Raw genomic sequence first — 26650 nt, forward strand, 5'->3', positions numbered from 1 at the left:
TCTCACCTGTGTCCCAGGACCCTCAGAGCAGCCCACGGCAGAGGGCATCCCTGGAAGACTGACCAGTTCTGCACAGTCTGAGTTTGGTTATTTACTGAACAGATATTTTATTACTGCTTCTTCCATTTGCTATACGCTGGCATCCTGGGGCAACATCCCTTTTTTCTCCTTCTGCAGCAGCCTCTCTGGGCGATTTGCCTCTTCTCATCCCTCTGAACATGTTCCCAGAATGCAGACTCATTTTACCACCAGCCCACAGCGAGTTTGCTGTGGGAACAGTCGTAGAGCGCCTTCTAAAGCCAAGGAGGGGTGTGGTTGGCATTGGCAGTCAGGTGCGGCAAAAGGCAGCATCTCAGCCCTGCCGTCTCCCCTCGAATGCAGTCGTGGGCCCTGCTTGCTGTGGGGCGGACATGAGGCACTAGTTCTGGTGCTGCTGCAGACTCTGCTCTCTTGGGTTGCACCTTTTTCTCAGTTTGGATTGCCAGGGTTTGAATGGTCGGTGCCCTGGAGTTAATTCATTCATTCATTCACTCACTCATTCATTCAGCATATATACAGAGTGTCTCCCTCCTATGTGTTTTCCCATTGCTGTGGGCTGGGCAAGCAGAGGCAAGTGGGCCCTACATGCGAGTAGTTTGCGGTCCAGCAGGAGCTAGGACGTTGTGAAAGCAGCATCAGCCAGCTGGGTGTCCAGCATATGGTTGCCTTGCCTCTTGGATAAAGGTCACCCTCAATGGAAACTAAACCAGTGGTTTTTCAAACTTGGTTCCTTGGAGCCTCTGTGGAAGATAAGGGGCTTTATGGATATGGTCCCTTCTCTCCCTCTTCCAGTATGGCAGGTGTTCTTGTATCTATTTTAAGTACTAGAGATCTGCATAAGGTCCTGGTTAATTTTGTGTGTCAACTTGGCTGGGCCATGGTAGCCAAATGTTATTTTGGATGTTTCTTCGAGGGTATATATATCATACAAGATATATAAGATTGATAAGATTAAGTTTGAAATTGGTGGACTTTCAATAAAACAGATTGCACTATATAACATGGGTGGGCCACATCCAATCAGTTGAAGGCCTTAATAGAACAAAGACTGACCTCCCCCAGCAAGAAGGAATTCAGCTGCACACAACCCTTAGACTTGAACTTCAGCAGCAGCTTATCCCTGGGTCTTCAGCCTGACGGCCTACCCTGCAGATTTTGGGCTTGTCAGCCTCCATGACCACATGAGCCAATTTCTTAAATATCCCTCTCTCTGTATTCATTCATTCATTCATTCATCATTCATTCATTCATTGGTTCATCCATTCATTCACCTTACTGGTTCTTTTTTTGGGAGAACCCTGACCAATATATATTTCATCTGGAAAAGGTTCACCTGCTAAATAGAATTTTAAAAACTACAAGGCTAGGGGCACCTGGGTGGCTCAGTCAGTTAAGATTCCAACTCTCGATTTTGGCTCGGTCATGATCTTGCAGTTCATGAGATCAAGCCCTGCACTGGGCTCTGCACTAACAGGACAGTGCCTGCCTGGGATTCTCTCTCCCCCTCTATCTCTGCCTCTCCCCTGCTCGCACACACTCTCTCTCTCTCTCAAAATAAATAAATAGACATTAAAAATAAAAAATACTACAAGGCAAGAAGAGCTTAAGTTTCTTTCCATTTCTAGTTGTTTGTGTTGCTACATGTTCTGTCCTGGCTTTACCCCACGGCTTGACCTCAGGTCTGGTTTCATCTCACTGCTCAACCTCAAGTCTGGCTTCTCTGTCCTTCTGCTGATCTTTTGTGACCCTCTGACCCTTGGATGCAGCTTCCTCCCTGGTTCTAGGTGTCTGCCTGACTGGGGTTTGGTTTCTGGGTCCTGATGTAATAGCAATTACAATTTAAATGTGTCTAGTGATTTGCTGTTTTCAAGTATGTTACAACATCTCTCACTGAAGCTCCACAACACCCATTTTACAGATGAGAATTTTGAGGTTAGGATGGCTTAAATGAGTTGCCCAAGGTCACACAATTAGCAAATAGCAAATGCAGAGTTAAATATCCTTGGACTCAAAACCCCAGGTATCTCCCTCTGTACCATGCTGCCAGCCCGTTCAGTATGTTACACAAGAGAGCTCCAGGCATTTATTATTTCTCCAGCAGAGGGGAGCTAGAGGCTCCACCCCCAGCAAGTGACTTGTTCCCTGATTTCCAGAACGAGCAGGTGGGAGACCCTTGCAATAGTGAAAAGTGACCTCAGATGAACCACAGCAGCTGCTTGTCAAGCCAGCATCTTCTGGAGTTGGCCAGGTTTCCCTGCATTCGCTGGCAGAGTGTCCATGATTCATAGCAGTGTGGGGACTTTACGAGCCTGTGATAAAACAGTAATCATCAGCTGTGAGGTTGACATGAGATTATGGAGCTGCACAGTTGAATTGAGTTACTGTGCTTTCCCGGGGCTGTTCATGCGACGGCAGTGTTGACCTAGTGAGGTATCAGTGGCTCTGGGGCTCTGGGTGGAATCTTGCCAGGATGCCTTCCCTGGGTTGGGGGCTTGGGTGGAGGCAGGCGCAGGGTCAAAATGTCCCTGCCTCCATTGTTGCATGTGTGTGTGTGTGTGTGTGTGTGTGTGTGTGCATGGAGGACCTCAGAGGCACAGGGCTGAGTTAGGCATTCACCTAGGTTTGTGCCACCTCCTTCTTAGAGGCCACATCCAATCTGTGGGCAAATCCTTTGAACAACATTCAGTGGGTCCCTTCTCACCAGCCCCCATGCCATCACTGTGCTCAGAGCCACCTTCATCCCTTGTCTGCTTCACTCTAGGAGCCTTCTCTTGGGCTCTCCCTCCCTGCTGCACCTACCTCACTGCCCATGTTCCACACAATGGCAAGAATGATCCAGTTAAAAGTTCAGTCTCTTTTCTGCTCAACACCATTCCGTTGCTTCCCATTTCCATCCGTGTGAACGCTGAAGGTCCTCCCAGTGGCCTACAGGGCTCTGTGTGTTTGGATCCCCAGCATGTTCCTGCCCAGCTTCTCCCAGGGCTTGTCCCCTCCCTCCCTGCACCAGCGACGGTGACCTTCGTGCTGTTCGAACACATCAAATCAAGCTCACCTCACCTCTTCCAAGGCTTTACACAGGCTATTCCCCCTGCTGGAAAGCTCTTCACCCAGACTTTCACATGGCTTGTTTCCGCCTGTCCTATACTCAGAGAGGCTGGCCTGCCACCTTATTTAAACTCAACACACCCTCCCCCACTGCCCCCCAACCTCCCTTACGTTGCTCTACTTTTCTCTGGCCCCATAGAACCTTTCAGTTTATTACACACCAGAAACACATTTATATTAATTATTATCTATCTCCCTAATAGAAGGTCATCTAGAAAGCAAGGATTGTGTTTGTTTTGTCATTGGTGTATATCAAGTGTGAAGTAGGTGCTCAATTAATGTTTATGGAATGAATAAACAAAGGGCTGTATTTTTCCAACAGACCAGGGACTCTTTGAGTAAACTATGTTTTCTCTCTAAGATTGGAAGTTCCCCTAAGGCGGAGACAGTGCCTTCCCCACTAAAGATCCCCTTCTTTTATCATACTATGCCCCCTGGCCCTGCCCTCCCCCTAAGGCTTTGCAAACCAAAGAGAGTGGAATAGGGAGGCAAGGCTCCCCACAGGCATGGGATGTGTGCAGTGGTGGCTGCTGTGGGCCTCCCCTTGTTGACTTGATGCTTCCCACCAGCCTGTGGACCTAATGCATTACGGGTGTGGCTTGGGGGTCCTCATCCCTATGACCTCTGGGTGGGCCAGTTCGAAAGCCTGGATCTCTGGTGTTAGGTAACCCTGTGGAGCATCCCTGCTGATTTTCAGGAAATCCTGCCCTCCACACCAGTGACTGGGTATCCCAGCCCCCAACAACCCTGTCCACCATGCCCTGCCTCCTCCCCAGCCTGGCTGGGTCCTACTTCTTTCCACTCCATTCACCCCAAAGGTATTTGCCTCTTGGGGCAAACACTGTCCTAAGTCCCAAACACTGCCTGAAAATCCCTTGATTCTGGAATTGATGTCCCTAATCTGCCCTGTCCTTGCCAGTCCCTGGTATCAAATCCATCTGAACCCACGGAGAAGTGCACAGATGGAGCAGTTGTGACAAGGCACCTTCCAGACCTCTGACTGACGTCATTGTACTCCCAGCCGTGTCCGAGTGTGGCAGAGCTGCTAAGACTGGTCCTCTCTGGACATGTGGAAACCCTGTGATGGGTCACTTTGACTTGAGGACTCTGCTGACCTGGCTGAGCCTTCTCTGGACAGGACTATAGCCCAAGACGCTCTCACATGACCTTCCTTCCTTGCTTCTGTGCTTCCTGCCAGGGTCAGGCCTGCACCCCCCTGGGCGGGCAGCCCTCCTGGCCTCCCCCAGATTCCCCGTATGCTTTCCCTCAAAGACACTGCCCCTGATCGACCTCTTGCACACCTTGTCCTAAGTCGGAGTCCACTTCTGGGACGACCCAGACTAACACTCCCATCTTGGAGCCCGGCAGATATGGTTTCACGTGGTGACTTCCCAGGGCTGTGGCTTCTGCATCTGTTAAGTTAAAGCAAGTAATTCCCACTCCATCCCACGAGCTGACTGATGGTAGGATAATTAAATGAGTGGGTGTAAACAGCCCAGTTCATGAGGCTTTTCACCCCTAAGCTTGCCTTGTGCACCTTGCCTTATTCGAGCTGATTCCAGCCCTTTACCTGGGCAGCTTCCCCTTGACTCTAGTGACTTATCTGATCCCAGCTCCTTCCACCTCTCTGGTTCCTGCTTTGAGTCTCAGCAGCCTGGGCCAGAGCCTATGGGATCCCAGCCAAGCAGGTCCTCAGGACTGAGTGTCCTTCAGGGCTGAGCTCTTGGGGTGGGGGGGTGGGTGCGGGGTCCTGCTCAGGATGGCAGCTTGTCAGCTCACTGCTGCTGAAGCAGAACCAGCACATTTGCCCACATTGTGGCCCCACCCCATCCCAATAATGGGTGTTTTAGAGGGAGCTTTTCCACTTGAAGACTTTTTTTTATCCTTAAAAGGGAAATTACTTGCTTAATTTAATTTGTTTAATATTCCTGTTAAAAAATGAGGTTCAATTAAGATACCCAGAAAAACCATAATGTTCATTTAACAGAAGAATGAAATTTGAGTTCCACAAATGCATTTTTTTATCCTTTCTGTTTTTTTTAAATGCAAATCCAGCTAAGTGAATTACTGATCTTTATTAGATGCTTTAATTACAGGTTGTTAATGGAAATATTACTGAAATTAAACTCAAATGTGTTAACCAAGGAAAAAGCTTTATGTGTCACTAAAATAACCAAATATCAAGACTTTGTCGATATGGCCAATTGAAAAAGCACCTGAGAAATTATCCTCTTAATTGGGATATAGCGACAGACTTTCTTTGTAGGACTGGTCTTTCTGAGGCCGGTGGCAAAAGGACTCCACCCTCATGAGACAAAAACTTAACATGTGGGTCAGCTCTGCACGTACACACAGGCAGGCCCTGTGCAGAGGTCCAAACCTCCGGGGAGAGTCAACACTGCACACGTAGCAACAAGCTCTTTATGCAGAAGGGGCTCAAATACAACGGGAGTGCATACACTATACAAACTCTGTTGGGTCTGGAGATGCTTTCTGGGAAAATCCAGAATCTTCCCATATATTCGTTTATCAAAACCTTCCTACATTTCCTCCCCTTGAACACGCGGACATGCCGTGTAAATAAGGTCCAGCCACAATGAAGCAGACCAGCCACTCTCAGGAGTTTCCACAGTGTTCTGGAAGCCCACTTCCCAAGGGATTGGTGGACTGTGCTCTGTAGCCCCTTTCCTTTCTCCTTCCCTCTGCTGGATTTCACTTGGGGTGGCACTTCATACAGCCCAGTCAGCTACGTGGGGAACAGCAATTTTCCTCCAGGATTGGGGGGAGAGGCTAAGCACCATAGGCCATTGGGCCTCATATCTTTTTTTAAAAAATACATTTTTTAATGTTTACTTTTGAGAGAGACAGAAAGAGAGTGGGGGAGGGGCAGAGAGAGAGAAAGAGAGAGAGGGAGACAGAGGATCTGAAGCCAACTCTGAGCTGACAGCAGAGAGCCCTACAGAGCTCGAACATGCGAACCCTGAGACCATAACCTAAGCTGAAGTTGATGCTTAACAGGCTGAGCCACCCAGGCGCCCCAGTCCTCATGTCTTAAGGCAGCTTGACTCACTTGACAAGAACTTGGGTCTCTTTTTCACTCTGACTAGCCGGCCAGCTCATTCTTCAACTTCCTTAGGGGCCATTCTGTCCTTTCAAACTGGGCTCCAGGTATGACTTCAAAAATTTCCGATGAAAACTACCCTCGACGGGCCTGCCTGGTGTGGCTGCTGCAGTGATGCTTGTGGCCGGAGGTTTTGAAGCCAGCCGGCCCGGGCTGGAGTTCCTGCACCCCTGCTCACTGTCAGCGCGGCCTTGGGAAGATTTTTTACCTCCCCGAACCCTTTTCCTTAGCTCTGAGATGGGGAAATTACTACTCTCCTTCACCTCTCAATTCTCGGTGCTCTCTCCCTCAGCTCATGAGCCCGCCAGTGTTCTTTTCCTATCAGTACCCTTCGAACCCAACACTCTTTCTTTCCTCTTTCTCCTGAAAGCTTAGTCCGCCTTCCTATGTCTCTGTCCGCACAGCCGATTCACTTCCCCTCAGTCAGTGTCCTGGTGACAAGTAGCAGAACCTACTCTGGCCAGTTTAAACAGAAGAGAAACAGATGAAGGGATCCCAGGGATCTTCCACAGAAACTCCAGGAAGGCCAGAGAAGACACGGAGTGTGAGCGTGAGGAGCAGGGCCCACAGCCCAACACTGGTCTACACTGGCAGCTCCATTGACCTTGGCTGCGGGGACCTGAACTGTGGCTGGCCCCACTGATCATTGGCTCTGGATGCCAAAACAGTCCGGAATGGCTGACCCCAGAGTGCACACCTCCCTACCACTCCAGAAACCAGATTCTACACAGTGGTGCCTGTTTCCTCACCTTGTGGTCTTCCGCACCTAGCATCCCATTGGCTTGGCTGATTGGTGGAGCCCAGGTCACGTGGCTGGGCTGCAGCTGCAAGGGCCGCTGGGAGAAGGGCATCTTTCTCCAGGAAGAGAGGCTCACAGGGTGGGAAATTTACCATGCATAAGAAGGGTGTTTGGGAGTGCTGGCAGGCATGATAAGCATGTGCTCATGCTTACCCACTGCCCTTGGGTCTCCAGGTCTTCCATTGCTCCACCAGTGCTCTGGGAAGACCACCATTCTGGGCAGCTTCTCTTTGTCCCTCCATGTCTGTCCACCCTCCTCCACTTTTCTGTCTGCCCCCACAGGCTGAGCTGGAGGACCTGCATCTATCTACCTGTTGCTTCACCTGTCTTCTGGCTTCCAGTTGAGTGTGGTCAATACAGAGCCTTGGCTGGAAGCTGGAAGGAGGAGGGGGAGTGAGGTTGGGGAATTTATCTTGCCAACTTCCTACCTTTGGGGTCTCTCTTGGCTGGCTGTGTCCCTTCACCAACTTCATGAGCCTGTCAGACAAAGCTCCCTGCCTCCAGGTTTGTGAACTCCTCCCTCTTCTTGGTCCTTTGGCCCAGGGGGCTGACTGCTCAAACTCTTCCCTGCTATCCTCCCCATCAGCCAATGCACTCTCCTGAGGCTTTCCCTGGACCAGGCCCCACTGTTACCAAGACCCTTTGTTAAAATCTGAAACTTCCCAACCCAAGAGTGTTCTTTCTATTCTGCTAGGACCCTGATAAGACAGCCAGAGTGACCTCCATTTTGCCAAGGATGGTGGATGCTTCTCAGTCACGATCTTCCTCAACCTCTTGGCTGCATTTAACATGGGGGTTCCTTCTTCCTTGATACCCCCTGTTCCTTTGGCTTCCAACTCTGGGTGTGTCTGCTTAGTCTCTTTTGGGGATGTCTCTTCTTCTGTATGCTCCTGAGCATGGCTATTTCCCAGGGTTCTGTTATGGATCCTCTCCTTTCTCTTGACATGATCTCTACATTTGAGCTCATCTACCTTCTTAGTTTTAACCCCAGTTCTTTGCCGATACCTTCCCATTCTATGTCTCCAGCCTATTTCCTGACTTAAGTCCAGGTACCTATTGGGAGCACCTGGATGTCACTTGAGTATCATCAATTCAACAAAACCCAAACTGATTTATCATCCCCTCTCCCCAGTCTGCTTCTCTTGGTGTCCCAAATTTTCATGAGAGATACCTATTCAGTCCCACAAGATGCAGTCTGGAGACCATCAGGCTCTTCCTTCTTCCTCCCAGGGACTTCCCGTCTTGTTCTTTTCTTAAGTGTTCCTTGACCCGGTTGTCCCTTCTCCAGTTCTACTGTTAGCACCTTGATCGGGGACCTCATCATATCTTGGATGAAATGTAACAGTTCTCCTTCACAGCCTCCTAGGATGAAGTCTATCCTAGGGAAAGCTACTTCCCTCTTCATAGCCAGAATTAGGATTCTAGAATGTGACGTGACTATATTAGATTCTGCTGAAAGCCCTTCAGGCCTCTGAAGGATTGAGTCCATGTTCCTTAGCCAGACCTGCAAAGCCTTTTGAGCCCGCACTCCTGCCAACCTCTGAAGCCTTGTCTCATGTCACTACCTGTCTCCAAGCTCATGCTCTCATCAACTGGTCAGCTTACAAGTTCAAACACAAACCATGCTTCCACACCTCCATGACCTTGCTTGGGTGTTTTCCTCTAACCCGGGGTGCATGGGTTAACTCCTTTTCTTCCCCTATCACCTGCTCTGCCTTCAAGGTTCAGCTCCTGTGTCCTTTCCACCTGGGCTGATGTCCCAGGTGAGGGGACCACACATTCAATCTTCACATTTCTCATTTATAGTGAATTTTCTCTTTGTGTCCATCACCCCTGTTAGACTATAATTTTCCTGGTGGCAAGAATTGTCCCTTAATCATTTCCAGCACTTAGTGTCTGGCACATAAATGTTTATTGATCTGGATTGAAGGTATTGGATGAGCTGGGTTGCAGAGTGTCTAAAAGCCCCAATACCCTGAAGTTGTTGGGGACAGGATTGACAAGAAGACCCCTCTGCCCCCTGCTCTCACTCAAAAGCGGTTTGGATTTCTCAGCCAGGAAATTAAATAACCCCAAATCCTCTTTCCTCCAATGAACAGCTCTTAGAGCTGGGGATATTAGCATGTACCTGCTAGTTCTTTCCCCTGGCCTGGGAATTCACTCTGGCCAGAGTTTGACCCCCCTGACACTCTCCCATCTTCTTAGCACTCTGCCTCTGTGGCCATGCTCTTGCCTTGGGTCTCCTCACTGGAAATTTTACATGTTTTCAAGGTTAGAGGAAGCCATAAAGCATTAAGATTCAGAGGAAGGGCTTAAAAGTCATGGAGGCCCAGCTTAAAATCTTCTTACCAGCTTTGTGACCTTGGCAGTTCCCTGAACCCCCACCCCCCAGCTTGTTTCCTCATCTATAAGATGGGAGTGATAATTATAACACCCAGATCATGGAGGTTTTGTAAGGATTAAATGAGATAATGGGCGTCAGGCACTTAGCTCACAGCCTGGCTCGGAGGCTTAATTCAAATCCTACCTCCCCTGAGAAATCTCTGGTGACTCAGAGCCAGCCCACAATAGTTTCCCTCCTCGGAAGGGTGTGACTGGAGGCCCAAACTCTCTTTCCGGCATTGACTCACTCTCCATTTCTGAGCCTCCCTCATCCCCCACGTGCTAGCCACGTCTTTGTTGCCTGTCTTGGCTCTCCCATTAGATTTTAAGCCACTAGAGAACAAAGATCATGAAGCAAATAATTCGAGACATTGCAGGTACCTTGGTGGGCATCCTCCCTTCTCTCTGTCAACCAAACACCTTAAAGTATCCTGCACAAGGCTGGGGGCGTGCACAGCTGCTTCTTGAGCTGACCTGAATGTCTTGCACAAGGTGGAGGAGGCAGGTGAAGAGGAGGAGGAAGGAACACCTTGGAGGTGTTGTGAGGATAAGTGGCCCTCTTCTGTCATAAATGAGGGGCTAAGTAGTTCCCAGAAAACCTTTCACTCAGATGAGGCACAGGAAGGCTTCTCAAGAGATAAGCAGGACACCTGCAAAAAGATGCCCTGACATGGTCCTGTTCCCAGTTCCGGTTCCCGTTACTGGACGAGCACCGGAAGTCCACTGTTACTCCCAAATGATGCCAAGAAAAGGCTGGCAGTTTAATGAGCTCTGGGTCCACAGAACTAAAGCTAGGTGGGTCCCCTTTAGAGAAAGCCACCACCCAGGGACGCTTGCACCGATATCTGCCTGTGCACAGGCACTCTCCCCTGTGTGTATTTCCGCTCTTGTGCTGGGTCCTAAAGCAGCTGGAGGAAGACACTTAACACACCGAGCATACATCGCTGCCTGGCCTGAACAGGTGCAGCCCCGCCCCCATCCCTGCCGAACAAACCAGAGGCCTTCTGTTTCAGCAGAAGGCTGCCCTGTGGCCCAGCGATCCCAGGGCTGGAAGGCAGCTCCCCCTTGTCCTTTCTAACGCCCCTCTCTTGCCTGAGTGAAGGAGGGCGGGGCGGAGCTTGGAAACTCTACCCTCCCCCACATCCACCCCAAGCTTAGGGCGCCTCCAGCTTCTGGGTGGCAGGTCCTCTCAGCCCCACTTCCACCAACAGTCACAGCACGCGCCTGTCACGCCTGCGGCGGCCAGAGCCTCCCACGCGCCTTAACTGGATGTGAAAAGTTAATTCAGGTATAGACGTGAAGGCTTAATGAAAGGAGAGCGCGGCGGATTAATTATGCCCCTTTTTGCCAAGGTAACGGCACTCACCCCCGCAGCCCTGCGCGCCAGCGCTGGTGCCCCCCGCCCGCCGCCCCTCGGCCTTGGCCTCTCTCCCGCGGCCTCCTTGGCAAGAGGCCGGGAGGCGCCCTCCCTGCCTAAGCGGGGCCTGGGGACTGGGCGGAAGAGGTAAAGCATTAGTATTAATTACGGCATTTGGGAGCAGAAATCTGCACGGGCAGTTGTAAATAGATGTGTGGCATGTAAGGGCCTCCTGCCAGCCAGTGAGTCAGGCGCCTCCACCACAGCTCTGAAAACCCTCTAGTCTTCTTTGACCCTCAGCTAGGTGTGGAGGGGATTTACAGAGCCACAAGACATGCCCCTACCCTCAAGGTGTTGGACCATAATTGGGACTTATTATTTATTATTATTATTATTATTATTACCACTTGCTGAGTATGTCCTATGGACAAGGCACTGTAGTGGGCACATTATAGTGTCTTCAATTTCATCTTGTGTGGAATCTTATGGGGTTGGGTATTTTTGTCCCCACTTGACAGATGAGGAAATTGAGGCTCAAAAAGGAAAACGTAAATTGTCCAGGGTTGCGCAGCTAGAAATGAGCAAAACTGGGCTTTGGTCCCTGTTCAGATTCTGTGCTTTTGTGCTGCCTGCTGTATTATCTCCTCTTTAAGAAAGACACAACCCCAGGGTTGTAAATAAACAGCCCCAAGTCATATAAAGGAGTGTGTAATTCTGCATAGCAGACAGCGTGTGATGCTTGGGAGTTCTAAGTAGGAAGATGCATAAGGCTTGGGTGGGCAGGACAGCTTCCTGCTTTGAGGTAGGTTATTAAAAAGCCTGAGAGCTTGCTTCCTTGTTTCCCCCACCTCCAGACTCCCCCTCACCCCTCTCCACCATGAGCTCATCCTACGAATTCCCATTTCTTCTGTAAGGACGGAAGACAATCCAGCCGGTTCCTAGGACCTAAGGGAGGAGGCTCCAACTGATACACATTTTCCCATCCAGATGGGGCACCCCTTCAGAGAGGGCTGTTCTATCATGCCTTGATTGAGCATACATGGCCTCCATGCCTTGTTTCTCTGTCTCAGAAGTGATGGAACAGAGAGAGAGCCGACGAGTCTGCCTGGCGCTGTAGGCTGTCTGGGGGACAGAGCTTCTGTGTCTGTTAGAAAAGGAATTCTCCAGGGGCTGTTGAATCAAGGGACTTTTTTCTCCACAGCTGCGTGTGTGTGCCTCACTTTCATCCAAGGAGCATTCAGGGCTGGCTGCGGCTGCTTAGACACTGCATGGAAGTCTCAAAGGCAGCTGCCACATTCAGCAGAGTGATCTCCTAACCTGAAGAGCCACGGAATGCCTGGGGGAGGGGGGTGGTGGGGTAGTGGAGGGAGGGCAGCTGGTGGAGTTCAGAGGCTTGGAGAGTTCAGGAGACGAGCTCAAGGTCACAGAGTGGGTCAGAGGAAGGAGAAACCCAAATCGCGTTCCTAGGCTCTCAGCGCAGGCCCTTGGTCCTGCTTGAACACCACATGTTTCCTCTTTGGGTGTGACTTCAGTCCAGAGAGCCCGCCAGCAGGACAGAGAAGCCGAGGAACTCACCTGCAACAGGTGAATATGTCACAGTGCTGATCACTGAGGCTTGCTGGCCACTTGGGTGCCAAGCATGGGGAAAAGTGAATTCTCTGTGTGGGTAGATTACTGACATTATCCCCATTTTAAAGATATAGAAATTGAAGTTTAGAAAGATAGCTTGACTTGCTTAAGGCCCCCAATGCCAAGTGGTAGAACCTACATTGGAAATGTGAAGAGTTCAGGGGGTCTGTGGGAAGGGGTGGCTTAGGTTTCATCCAGTAAATATTTACAGGGCACCTCATGCATGCCACACAGCACACTCCTACTGCAGATACAGCAGTGAACAAGACAGATGGGATCCCAGTCCTCGCCAAGCCCGCAGTTCATTGGGGTCGGTGAATGTGCCCCCACCCCCACAACATGGGAGGGAAACCGGCATGGGTTTTGCTCAACAATGAGTTCCCTACAGTGCTGATTCTCCACTCTGGCTGCAGGATAGTGTCACCTGCAGTCATGCAAGATCACTAGCAATGCTGTGGTCCCACTGCAGACCGATAGGACCCAAACCTCAGTGTGGAGGAGTCTGGGCATCAGTATGTTTTATAAACAATTCAGGTAATTACAACTGACCACAGGTTGGGGACCAACACTGGACAGCAGCTGCCATAGCACTTGAACGAAGCAAACCTGGGACATGTGTCTTAAACTAAAGTATTTGGGGAGTGTTATGACCATCAAGACTGCACCTTTGGAAATAGTCATGCCTCTCAGGTGGTAGGAATAAGACAGAAAGTGTTACTGGGGAGACCCCAGACACACGCCCTCAAGGCTGCACCAGATGACAGAATGGTGGTGGCAGAGTGACAGGTTGATATGAATTATCTCAAGGTTCCTGGCTGTCATCTGCCTGGGAAGATTTTATTTATTTATTCCAGTTTCTAAAGAGGGTCCTTTTACTAGAGTGCCTTGAGATTTAGGTGTAAAATTTAAAGCCCTAATTAAAATACATAAAACATGGCATGCAGCAATTAGAGTGGCAGGAAATGGCATTGAAAAACCTCATCAGCCGTGAGTATTTGAAATTGGGAATAGTCCAATTTACTGGACAGTAAATGCCTTGCCCCTGATGTTGAAGGTCAGGAATGAAGGAGTAGTGGGTGTCTAGAGGCCCCCACCTGTCCAAGTTGGATGTGGAGAGATGATCTGTAACCATTGGAAGCCCCAGTCTGAGGGGAGACACAGAGATGCCTTTAGGGAGTTCCTCATCAGATGTCCGTGTGTGCAGTGAGTGTCTTCAAATGCATCCGTGCCAATTCACTTTGTGTCGAGAGAAGCTACCAGTGTGGGTATCTGTGGTTATTTGCACCCAGTTCCACTGGAAACTTTGTGCGTAGAGGTTGGGTCTCAGGGTTTTAATCAGATACGTGTGCTATCCCCTATATATTTGTGATTTATAAACACTTGTCCAAGTGTATCTCTCTTTTTCTTTTTTTTTTTAGTATCTATCCCTACCAGCTAATGGCCAAAAAGAGACCCAGAAGGTCTATGTTTGCCAATAATAAAAGCTGATGGTTATAGCATTGTGTCAAGCACCGTTCTAAAAACTTCACATACCATAAGTCATTTTGTCCTTACAGCAATCCAATGACATGAGTACTAGCAGCTTATTTTTGAATTGAGGAAGCTGAGGTACAAAACCTAACTCCCTGGAAGTTATGAAGCTGGTGAGAGGCTGACCCGGGTGCCGGCCTAGATGTGCTAATCCCAGAGCCCTTGCACTGGAGCGTGGCACTGCCTGAGGGTGGCATGTTGGGCCAAGTCCTTCTGGGCACTCCCCGAGGACCTGGAGATGGGAGTGTGTGCAGACCCCACCCATGGGAACCGTGTCTTCAGTTTGTGCACAAGGACTCGGGTCTCAGGTCCAGACACCAGCTCGTGGTGTGACCTGAGAAAGCCCTTCTGCCTGTCTGAACCTCAGTTTTCCATCTGTAAGAGAGGGAGCTGGGTTAGACTCACCATTGGTGAACACAGGTTCACTCACCGCAGGAGACTCTTTCAAAACATGGATTCCTGGGGCGCCTGGGTAGCTCAGTCGGTTGAGCTTCTGACTTCAGCTCAGGTCGTAATCTCTCGGTTCAGTTCCTGAGTTCAAGCACCACATCGGGCCTACTGCTGTCAGCGCAGAGCCTGCTTTGGATCCTCTGTCCCCCTCTCTCTGCCTGCCCCCACTTGCACTCTCTCAAAAATAAACACACGTCATAAAAACAACAGCAACAACATGGATTCCTGAGGCCCAGTCCTGCAGGGTTCTGATTCAACTGAGGATCTTAGGGCACTTTCAGCAATACACCAAGAATAATGATGCCTACTGTAGCAGAAGCTAGTTTTTACTGAGCACTTACCATGTGCCAGGCCCTGGGTTATGTGTTACAGTGGCTCTCTCACTGAATCATCACAATGATCCTGTACTGATGATGCTTTTGGAAGATGAGGAATTGGACAGAGATGAAGTGGCTTGGCAAGGTCATGAGCCAGTGATGACCGTAGCTGGGACTTATACACAGCTGGCCTAACTTCCGTGCTCACCTTCATATCCATGATATTACGCTGGTACTTGGCTTATTCAGCCCATGGCCCTGCCCTCCTCCAGGTCTTGCTGAATGGGCAGTGGGCAGTATGACCTGTCCTACAGCTGTTTGCACCAGGGCTGGGCAGGTGACTCAAAACCAGCCACTGAACTAGCTGGCCAACACCCATTCAGAGAATTCATCTTGAGAATTTGAACTGAGATATGGAGGGTGACCAATTGGATGGTGTTGGGACCTGGGGGGGATAAGGTTAGAATTGGGGCTAGAACTGGCACATAGCAACTCCAAGTATGTTGGCATCAAGTTTATGGGGACCTTTTCCAAGGAGGCTGGTTTGTAGAGAGGAGGGGAGAACAGATGGACAGAGAAGAGAGACTAAGACATGAGAAAGAGAAAGAAGGTCTCTGGATGCCTTTCTAGTCCCCTTGAGACCCTCCTGCACTGCCTAAAATGAGGATCCGCTACTCTTTACCAGTGTCTTTGCAATAAATCCCCTCTACTTAAGCTAACTCAGTGGGTTTCTGATGCTTATGGTTGAATTATTCCCTAAAATACTTGCCCCAACTTTCCCACAAAGTTTTTAGGATCAAATCAGATAATGTATGTGAAAGGGCTAGTGACCTGGAAGGAACTACACCAATTATGAAATATCTGGAAAGCAGTTCTTCTTTTTTTTTTAACATTTATTTATTTTTGAGACAGAGACAGAGCATGAATGGGGGGAGGGTCAGAGAGAGAGGGAGACACAGAATCAGAAGCAGGCTCCAGGCTCTGAGCTGTCAGCACAGAGCCCGACGCAGGGCTTGAACTCACCGACCGAGAGATCACGACCTGAGCTGAAGTCGGACGCTTAACTGACTGAGCCACCCAGGCACCCCTGGAAAGCAGTTCTAAGCTTAAATATACTCAGTGGATCACTGCAAGAACTGAGACAGAAGGACTTATTGTGGGGCAGTTTAATTATGGGAGCTCTACAGAGGCAGCGGTTGTGCAGAGATTTGCAGGTGTGGGATATGGACAGCAAGAGAGAGAAGGAAGGCCCTCCAGGCAGAGGACACAGTGAGAACAACCATGTGATAAATGTGGGGAGTGGGAGGTAGGGTGGCAGGGGGTTACCTTGGCAGCTGACTAACAGGGATCAATTTGGAGAACTCCAGCGAGTGGATTTTTTGGTATGTGCTGGGCACCAGGGAGCCACTGGAGGTGATTGGGCAGGTGGTTTTAGAAAGACAAAAGTGATCTAATAGATTAGTCGAAGGAAGGAAGAGAGAGACTAATTAAGAAGCCAATGTAATTTCAGGGCTCTGGAAAGCATCCAGAAAGAGAGATTTCCCACATGAAGAGTAACCAGGACTAGGTCATAGGTTGGACTCATTGAATGGGTCACTCCACTGATTCATTGATTCATTCATTCATTCAACAAACATTTATGAGCATCTATTATGCAGGGCACTGGTCCAAGCAGGGGTGATGTGGAGTGAATGAAACAGGTGTGGTCTCTGCCCTCTTAAATCTTGTAGTCTGGAAAAGGAGATAGGCATTAATGCAACAACAATAGATCAGCACAAGATTACAAATGGTAAGGAGAATCTGCTCCAGGTGCTTGAGCAAACTGGGAAGAGGACAGAAGTGCATTCCCTAAGGAAGTAAGGCTCTCCCTGTGATGTGAAGCCTGAGTAGTTTTCTCAGTGAAGAGCAAGTGGGAAGATATTCCATCTTGTGAACACAAAGACCTGGAAACAGCTGGAACCCAGAGAGAGCACAGAGTCAGGGGACAACTTGGTGAGGGAGGGCCTGGCAGGCCATGGTAGACATGTTGGTCTTTATCCTGAAAGTGGTAGAAAGCCATGGGAGCGTTTGATTTTTTTTAATGTATTTTGAGAGAGGGAGAGAGACAGAGGCAGAGAAAGAGAACCCTAAGCAGGCTCTGCCCTGTTAGCATAGAGCCCAACATGGGGCTTGAACTCACGAACTGTGAGATCATGACCTGAGCCAAGGTCGGATGCTTAACCAACTGAGCCACCCAGGTGCTCACCATGGGAGCATCTTAAGAAGGAAGACGCATGATTGGATGTGCTTTTAGAAGTCTACTTTGTACAGAGTATGGAGAACGGGTAGGAGTAGATCAAAAGAGAATTCCAGGAGGCCAGTTAAGAGGAAGCATTGGAAAACAACCTTGATTATCTCAGGCACAAAAGAATTGACTGGAACTCATCAGGAGACTCACAGAAAGAGAAAGGTTTGGTGACCCCAGTGACTGCTTTGGGTTTAAGCCTATCAAGACTCTCTTTGCCTCTTCTCATCATGTTCTTGAGGTCCTCTCCATGCTAGGGAGATGGCTCACAGCTGCTCTGGGGGAATATCTTCATATTCTACTCAGAGAAAAGGGGAAATTGGGAGGAAATTCTCTGATTGGGTGACATACCTGCACCAGGGTCCAATGGCTGTGACTTAGAGATGTGCTGGGGCAGGAGTCCTGGGGGTAAGGGCCCTGTAAGAAGTGGATGGAATCTGAGAAGAGCCTCTTCCTAAAGGAAGGAGTGAAAGACCAGTGGATCCTGCTGCCAGAAAATGCCAGAACAGATCTGGCACATACCAAAGGGATAATAGGTGTTGAATGTAGAAGCAATCTCAATAATCTAGATGGGGAAAAACCTAGCCCCAAGAATGGCTTTTTATCTTTGAAGGAGGATGGGGAGCAAAAGTCACTAGCATTTAATTAAGTTACTGTGTGCCAGGTAGTTTATTGGGTCACTTTCCTTATCTTCACTATATAGCCCCCATGGTGTAAGACTCCTTTCACAGATGAGAAAACTGAGGTTCCAGAGAGATGGGACTGCTTGCCTGAGATCACACAGGCATTCAGCGGCAGTGCTGAGAGTCGATCCTAGGAATTTGGGGCTGACCCCAAATCCCATACTTTCTTGTATCCTATGTGTAGTCCTCCTGGGAAGTGAGTTTGGAAGGAGAATATAATACTGACCTTTGACCCTGACTTTCTAATCATGGGGAAGCCAACCAAAGAGATCAGCTTTGGTGGCAGCTTGAAATCCAGGCTGTGAGAGAGGGTGAGGAATTCAAGACAGATTTAGAGGTTGAGAGGTCATCCTGGGAGACTGACTCCGAGGCATGTGGGTTCCCTATTAACGTGGCTCTCCATGAGCTGTCTACCTCCATTCTCTTCCCCTCCCCGCCTAGATGTGGTTGCCCGACTCTTCACTTTTTACTGATCTTCTAATGAACAAAAGATCCAATTGCATGATTTTTTTTAAACTCATTTTAGGAAAGGAAGCAAGATGATTTTGCACACGTTTGTCTGATTGCTGGATTAGCAGGCGCCTTCCGACTTCTTAATCCTTATTTAATTCTTCGATCAACCTGGTTCCGCTCCACGCAGCCTGCACCTAGGCAATTCAGGAGAAAAGCTGTGTTTTCAGGAGCTAAGCACTGGCATTGTGTTTATTCTTTAATGTGATCAAATTGTGCCAGTGTCTGTGATGAGAGGGACAGGCTCACAAAGAAGTGATCTGCCAGGTACAGAACTCAAAGAGCAGAGTCTGGATCTTGGAAATAATGCCGAGGAGAGGGACAGCAGTGCCTGCGCTTGGAAACGGAGAGGGGAGGGGAAGCGGACTGGTAAATTGTCCTGTGGCCTGGAAGCCCCAGGCTGAAGTGGAGATTGCTCACATCACAACCAGGGTGCCAGCAGGAGAAGGATGTCACGTTCAGACTGCGTCCATTAAAGGTAAGGACTGAGTGCAGACAAGCCACTGGGGATGATGCAGTGTCCAGGACGAGGACTGGTAACAGGGGCGCCATTCCCACTCATTCATCTGAAGAGCCAACAAAAAGTCACAGTCACGGGGATCCAGAGGCAGAGCAAGCTGTGTGGAGGGGACCTCGTGCCAGGAGCTGTGACCCTCCCTGTGGGACCTGGGGAACAAGCCCCCCAATCTCATCTTCTCCCTCCCCTTGATCACTTACTGGTGTTCTTCATTGGCCAAACCCAACTGGAAGCCAGGGGGCAGGAAGCCTATTGAGGGGTCCCACATAGAGCAGCCTCCTGCATTATAGACAGGGGGAGGAAAAAGTGGTGCAGATACAGAGGGACAAGCAGAAGCTGCTCAGCACAGTTCTCTCCAGTCATTCTCTTGACCTCTACATTTGGCTGTGGGCTGTGGAGAAAGAGCAATGGGTGGGTGGGGCGAGGGTCAAGTTCCAGCCTGTGTTTGCTGTTTGAGCCTGGCCTCCCTTTTCCCTGTACACCCAGCCTGGCTAGCCCTGTCTCCGTGTCCTTCCTTTCTCCATACCTTCTTCAAGGCTTATTGGCCTCTCAGGGCTTATTAGGTAAGGGGAACTAGTCTGACAGATTGAACCTGGTTTAAATGTGTGTCTCCTTCATGTTCATACAGACAAGAAGCAGCACTCAGCTTCTTAGAGCTGCTTTGAACCTCAGAGGAGTTTGGACACAGACCCTCCTGAGGAGGAGAGAATCCACCTGTGTCAGGTGTTACAGGCCTGCCTTGTCTCGACTCTCATCATTTCCAGGATCTGAGAATCTGCTGGAGTGGGGCATCCTTGAGACATGTTACCCCCTCACTCGGGACTCTTCTGTCATTTAGTGGATACCTGTCCTTCTCTGCCCCTTCCTCCCAGGAAGCTTTCATGGCTTATCCCTTCCTAGTCATTTGCCTCTACTCCACAGCCCATCATTCACAGGTTCAGATTGTTCTGGATATGGCTCTTGCAGGGTGAGCTCTGGTCCCCTGGACTGTGATCACCCCCAAGGAGAGTCTCTTTGGAATATACCCTAACTCTCCCTCCACCATCTGCACCAACTTGGTCAATGTCTCTGGGAAACGTGTGTGGTTGGGGTAAGGCAGGATGCTCTGTAGAAGCATCTGGCCAGACACCAGAGAAACATTGCTGAGAAGTAAAACATAATATATTCAGGATCCTGTGGCTCTGGGATTGGAGAGACCACTGAACCAGGGTCCTGTTGTTAGGATTTTGGAAGCTAAATTTGTTCGATTTGGAAAGAAGCAAAGAAATCGCCCAGGGTAATGGTTCGCACCAGGTTTTGGCTACAGATTCTTTCATTTCCCACAAATGTAATCTTTCATGGATTCCCACAGATAACATAAACAGCAGCTGCTTTGATTGAAGCGGTGAGGGATTGGAGTTCCACTAGCTCAGCCTCTGATGGTCCTCAGGCCTTGGAACCAAAGGCTCCGTGTGGCATGAGGCCAAAGCCCTGAGCTCATCCAACCCTAGGGTGAACGCTGAGGCTGCAGAGGGGGCCACCTACCTGAGCCATTTACTGGCCGAGGAGGGACTGGCCCTCCCAAGCTGGTGCCCTTTCCTCTTCCCTGGCCTCCCATGCAAGTCCTCACAAGCCACAAACCCCAGGGGCAGGTTGGTGTCCATTGGTCATTTTTGGCTGGCTCTCTCCATTGCCCACCAGACATACCCCAAGGAGCCAGTCTGTGGGCTGCAGGGCACAGCCCATGAAGCTTGGCCTGGCCTGTGGGCAGTGAGGGATATCTGGGATCCAAAACAAGCCTCAGTCCATCTCCTGACTCACCCCAACTTATTAAACCCCAATTACTGAGCAATGCATTTGCCAGATGACCTAGGGCTTTGGGTCCCAAAGGACCCAGACCAGCTCCTCTCCTGTCCTTAAGACGGGTGCCTTCCTTTCTGACCTCCCCCACCCAAGAGTTCTGAGGTGACTTGGCCGCTTAGTTCTGTCTGAGCTCCTGTGTGAAGTTCAATTAGCATGCCGGACCAGTGCTGGCTGGCTCCACATATTATTTGCACAGGTTAAGTATTCCTGATAAGGCTTCTCAAATCAGAGGGCTGAAATGAACTTAATTAGAACTCAGAATACTCAAGGTAGAGATAAAAGTCAGCACGTCTAGGTCTCTGAAGCAACAAACTGGGGGTGGGGAGAGGAAAAAGGAGAAGGTGAGGGAACCTGGTCCCAGGCCATGATGAAACCCTTTCTTGTCTGGAACAGAAAGGAGACTGGAGCTGATTCTGCACTTCACCCCAGAGCTCTTCTGCTCTCACCAGACTCAAACTTAAACCATCCGCTAGAGAGCAGAATACAGTCCATACTCAGGGCCCCGGCTGCTCTAGGGTGAGCAGAGGGGCTGGACTGGATGTCCAAGGGAGCAAAGGGAATTTGATTTTTATTAAAATTTTGAGTGACCAGGGGCACCTGGGTGGCTCAGTCAGTTGAGCGTTCAACTTCGGCTCAGGTCATGATCTCACTGTTCGTGGGTTTGAGCCCCGCATCGGGCTCTGTGCTGACAGCTGACAGCAGGAGCCTGGAGCCTGATTCAGATTCTCTGTCTCCCTCTCTCTCTGCCCCTCCCCTGCTCACACTCTGTCTCTCTCTGTCTCAAAAATAAATAAACATTAAAAAAAAATTTAGCATGACCAGCAGCCTGCCTCTCCTTCCAGCGCCCCTGACTTCCTCCAGGAAGTGCATCATCACAAAAGACAATCATTCCTCACTTTTGTTCAGGGCTTTACAGTTTACCACACCTACCTAACTTGTGAGGGGGATACACTTTTACAAATATGAGATCAATGTGCTGTAATTTCCCCCACTAAACTGCATTCCCACGCAGCCTTCCTCCTCCAAGGCTGAGCCATGCATTCGTCATCCCAGAGAAGGAGAGGGCGGGCCTGCTTTGAACGGAGACTCGGTGGTCTAGAGTGTTCCGGCAGACTGAGGGGGGTTTGCACTGTATCTCTGTGACCCTGGGCCCCGAACTTCTCTGTGATGCCTAGCCTTTCACCTGCACCCTGGGCTATACTAGTGGCTTCTTGGTAGAGTAGATGTGAGGTAGACACTGCTACAGAATAAGTGCCTCAGAAACGGTAGCAGACCTGGGGGACTTGCTCATTGGGCTTTACATAACGGATGTCCCTCAGACAGAGTGGGAGCCCATTTGTTCCTGTCCTGATGGCTTAGGGGAAAGAGGGAGCTGGAGATGGGCAGGTAGGCAATAAGACTCACATCTGATCTTTCTCCAGGCTGAACACCCAAGGAGAAGGGCATGATGGATTCATGGAGGAAACACCAAGGGCAGAGGAGATTCTGACTCCCTTCTCATTTAGAACTCAAAAAGGCCATCACCTCTCAGGCTGCTCCTGTTCCAAAGTAGGGTGGCTGCACTGAGGTCATCCAGGAGCTGTGTGGTATGGATAGAGGAGGGAGGGCATGAGGTTGGGTCTCCAAGCACCTGAAATTATGTGAGTTGGGTCGGGGAGTTTTTCAGAAGGTTCAGAGAAGGCTGCAGGGCAGGAGCTCAGAGGGTTCCCAGCATCATTAAGAGGCAACCTGGGACCACTTCTATATAGAGTGCTAAGACAGCTCAGCCTTGTTGGAGTGGAGGAAGAACATACCAGAAGGTTATCAATCTTTCCCATCAGCACTGGAAGTTCTGCTGAATACACAGCAGTGTAGTAGTGGGTGTAGTGTGGTAGACCACACCACCCCATCTTGATGGGCACCAACACACAAACACCCAACAACTGGCTCGAGGCCAAAGGTGCCCTTCCCTCCCAGTGCCATACAAGCCACCGCCCATCCATGTAGATGCCTTCCTGGAGCGCAGGAGGGGAAGAGAGGCAGAAAACTGAGAGATCAACACTCTGTCCACAAGAAATCGAATCATTCCTTTAAAGACTGTTTAAATCATTTAGTCAGATCTAGATCACTGCATTGGGCTAACACTTAGCTGCCCCTTTCCCCCTTTACCCACAAAATAGGAGAGCAGAAGACAGCTCCAATCAGCTAATGGAAAATCAAGAAAAGTGGTTTTCTTGCACATCGGAGCACACTGTATGTCCATGACCTTGCCACACATATATTATCTTGTCTGATTCCCACATGTGCTGGAAAATGGCCATCACTGGGGGTCAGCTTAGAATGGCCATGTAGTCTGGAGTGATGGAGGCTGTGGTGGTGTGCCCAAAGTCATCTTTATTGTCACCAGAGGCCTCTAGTTCCTCCTGCCAGCACTTCCTCTGTGCTGGGTTCTTAGCTGGGCTGAGTTTCGTGAATAAGTAATTTAAGGTTGATGCAGCATGACTGGGGGAAAACATCTCAGCCTCTGGAGCCACCCAGACCAGACCTGGTTTGAGATCCCAGCCCTACACTTACCAGCTGTGTGACCCTGGGGAAACAACCCCTCAACTTTGCAATTGACAGTGAGAGTTAGAGGTGTGCATGGAGCACAACACCACACCCTGGGTGTAGTAGCTACTAATGAAAGAAGCCTATTTCTGAATGAATGAATGAATGAATGAATGAATAGATGAACCGACCATTTGCAGAGATCAGCACACACGCATGCACCCCATGCTGAAAGGCAATATAATGTAGGATCTAAGAATGAGGGCTGTAAAGCCAAATGGTCCAGGTTCAAATCCTGGTTCAGTCACTTCCGTGCTATATCTATGGAAAAGTTACTTAACCTCTCTAAACCTCAGCTCCCACTTGTGTACATGAGGAGGAGGATAATGATACCCATTGAATGGGGTTGCTATGAGGATTAAATAAATTAATGTCTATAAACAACTGGCAGCAGTACCTGGAACAAAATAAGCATTCCACAATGCCAGCCATTATTTAAAAAAAAAATTTTTAATGTTTATTCAGTTTTGAAAGACAGAGAGAGAGAGAGCATGAGCAGGGGAGGGATAGAGACAGAGGGAGACACAGAATCTGAAACAGGCTCCAGACTCTGAGCTGTCAGCATAGAACCCAATGCGGGGCTCAAACCCATGACGTGAGATCATGACCTAAGCCAAAGTCCGACGCTCAACCGACTGAGCTGCCCAGGCGCCCCATCAGCCATTATTTTTATGACCATGTACAAATAGATGCCATTCCATCCCGTCCCTGTGCCCAGGGCTGCTCTACGTCCTGTGTGGGATATATGAGCAGCATAAGACATGACATCTGGCCTCAAGGAGCCCATTGAGGAGGCCACATGTGCATCCCCAGGCACCGGTGCTCAGGCCTGCATTATGGGCAAGCGTGACACTAAGGTAACCAAGGACCCCGGGGGAAGTGCAGGCAGCAAAGGCTGGAGCAGCCCAAGGTGACTGGAGGGACCGGGTGAGGATTGGGGAGGGAACGTGGTGCCTGCACGTGCCTGGATGGGCCTGGCGTGCTCTTCGAATTTGATACACCTAGTGTCTCATCACCATTTGTCACCCTGGAGGCACCTCGCAGTTAAGGCAGTGATGGCACAAGGGACAAGGGCTGCCTGGAAGTCCAAACACCTGGTCCCTTTTGCTGTGCTTCCTCTTGGGGCAATTCACTGGCCTCTCTGAGCTTCAGTTTCTTTAAACATAAATGGGAATAATAGCATCCATCCTCCGGCCTCACAGGACCATAGCCAGAGTAAAATAAGGAAGGGAGGAAGGGCCAGACAGGTTGCTGTGATCTTTGTATGAATTAGCCAGTGTGGGAACCCCCAGTCCTCAGAGCCACTGGAGAAGAAGTCAAAGCTCTGACCCCCTCAAGGAAGAGCTGGGGAACTTTTATCCCTGCTCTGGGGAGAGGGACAGTCATATAATCACCCAGGATTAGAGACTTCCTTTACTTTTCAGTTTTAATTTCCCCAAAGCCTTGACATTAACCATGGGGCAAATAGCTGACATTTGTATTTTTCCTTCACCTCCGCTATCTGCCCCTGGATGTCCCAGGGGTGAGGACAGAAACACCAAGCCGGAAGCTCCTCAGGGGAAGAAGATATTGTAATCCATTCTAGGCCTATTTGTTGAGGGGTGACCTTTCTTCTCTGCCCTCACGAGATGCTGGCCAAGGGGGCCTCATCTGCTCACCCCTGCCCACACCATCCACCCCTGCTCTCTACCCCCACTCCGTCTTCCTCTGCTCATCCCCCAACCCAGAAATCAAACTTAATTGCCTTCCATCCGGCTTCTGCTTTGCAATAAATAGTTGTGGTATTCTTCTGAAGAGGAGAAAAAAAATCAGCATTTAAAATATTGAGCCACTCAGAAATAATTATTCATGAGGTTTTTTTGCATGCATTAGACTTTTCCCTCCAGGCTGAGGGCCGCCTGCTGGAATGAACTTAGCCACAACTTGGCCTTTCTTTCTCTGTTTTCCTTTTCCTTTCTTTTTTTTCTCTCCCTGTGTTTATGATTCCTCAACACATTCAGATTGAAACATTAAAAATGCTCATCAACAGGACATGGACAGGGCCATTCAGAGCTCATCAACAGGAGCATACTGATGGGGAAGAAGGACCTTTCAGATGGGCTGCCCTGCAGTGTGCCAGTGGCTGGATGTAGGTGTCCAGTCTGTTGTGGGGAAGACACAACCCTGCCCTTAGGGAGCCCAGTCTGAGAGGGAAGACACAGCCCTGCCCTCAGGGAGCCCAATCTGAGGGGGAGACACAGCCCTGCCCTCAGGGAGTACCAGCCTGAGGGGGGAGACAAAACCCTGTCCCAGTCTGAGGGAGAGACACTGTCCTATCCTCAGGAAGCCCCAGTCTGAGGGGAGACACAGCCCTGCCCTCAGGGAGTACCAGTCTGAGGGGGGAGACAAAACCGTACCCTCAGAGAGCCCTAGTCTGAGGAGAGACACAGCCCTGTCCTCAGGGAGCCCCAGTCTGAGGAGGGACACATAGTCCTGTCCCTAAAGACCCCAGTCTGAGAGGAGACACAGACCTGCCCTTAGGGACCCACAGTCTGAGGGGGAAATAGAGTCTTGTCCTCAGGGAGTCCCAGTCTGAGAGGGAGACACAGGCCTGCTCTCAGAGAGTTCCAGTTTGAGAAAGGGAGACACAGCCTTGTCTTCAGAGAGCCCAATCTGAGGGGCATTAGATAGGCCTGCCCTCAGGGAACTCTAGACATAGGCTTTTACTCAAAGAATCCTCAGTCTGAGGGAAGAGAGACAGCTCTTGCCCTCACAGTGTCCCAGTCTGAGGGAAGAGACAACCCTGCTCTCAAAGGACTTCCTGTCTGAACAAAGGTTCCATTCTGATCTGGGAGACAGTGCTCAATCTCAGTGACTTTCTAATAGAGAAATGTGTTTGAGGGTTCCATTTTCAATGGGGAACTATACTCATTCATTTGTTTATCCATTCATCCATTCATTCAACAATATTTATCCAGCACATGTTGAACGTTCACAGCAAGCACCAATAAGCACTGGGGAATTCACTTAAAAGACTCAGTCCTTGTCCCTCAAAAACACCATTTTATTTAGGAGGCAGATACATAAACGTTTTTATAATAAGCTCTGATAAGTGATTGTAAGCAAGGTGAATTCACGGTTCTGGGGAGGATATGATCTAACCTTTCCTTGGAGAAGCTGGTATGCTCCTCCTCTACTCTCAGGTTTCCCATGTCTCCATTTCACTGTGGAGTCCTGAAAATGATAGGAACAGGTAGAAAACAGTGTTGGATAATGATGTTTTTTACTTATCTATGAATTTGTTCAATAAATATCTTTGGAGACTAGAGTACAGTATTATATAATATTGGGGGGCTCGAGAGGGGCCTTGGCATAATCCCTGCTCTCAAGCAGCTCATGGCCTGTAGACTTCTCAGCAATTCTCATTTGATTTATTCCAGAGCTTTAGAACAAAACTCACCTGTGGGTCATGTGGCCTTGTCCCCAACTCCTGGTATACAGGTGCCTGGGCTGAGACCCT

Source organism: Panthera pardus, unplaced genomic scaffold, assembly GCF_024362965.1.
Source record: "Panthera pardus isolate Hobbes unplaced genomic scaffold, ASM2436296v1 HiC_scaffold_17, whole genome shotgun sequence".
Lineage (NCBI taxonomy): Eukaryota > Metazoa > Chordata > Mammalia > Carnivora > Felidae > Panthera > Panthera pardus.